This window comes from Dipodomys ordii, unplaced genomic scaffold (assembly GCF_000151885.1).
Source record: "Dipodomys ordii isolate 6190 unplaced genomic scaffold, Dord_2.0 Scaffold81, whole genome shotgun sequence".
NCBI classification, from domain to species: Eukaryota; Metazoa; Chordata; class Mammalia; order Rodentia; family Heteromyidae; genus Dipodomys; species Dipodomys ordii.
The window spans coordinates 3,084,922-3,085,449 of NW_012267297.1; positions in this window are offsets into that span (position 1 = coordinate 3,084,922).

The following is a 528-nucleotide window of genomic DNA, read 5'->3' on the forward strand; positions in this document are numbered from 1 at the left end:
CACGCGCACACGCCCGCTCCTGGGGCTGTACAGAGGGGTGTGCACGTACACGCCCGCTCCTGGGGCTGTGCGGAGGGGTTTGCACGTGCACGCTGGCTCCTGGGGCTGTGTGGAGGGGTTTGCACGCGCACGCCGGCTCCTGGGGCTGTGCGCAGGGGTGTGCACGCGCAGCCCGCTCCTGGGGCTGTGCGGAGGGGTTTGCACGCGCAGCCCGCTCCTGGGGCTGTGCGGAGGGGTGTGCACGCGCACGCCGGCTCCTGGGGCTGTGCGGAGGGGTTAACACACGCGCACGCCGGCTCCTTGGGCTGTGCGGAGGGGTGTGCACGCGCACGCCGTCTCCTGGGGCTGTGCGCAGGGGTGTGCACGCGCACGCCGGCTCCTGGGGCTGTGCGGAGGGGTGTGCACGCGCACGCCGTCTCCTGGGGCTGTGCGCAGGGGTGTGCACGCGCACGCCGGCTCCTGGGGCTGTGCGCAGGGGTGTGCACGCGCACACGCCCGCTCCTGGGGCTGTGCGGAGGGGTGTGCACG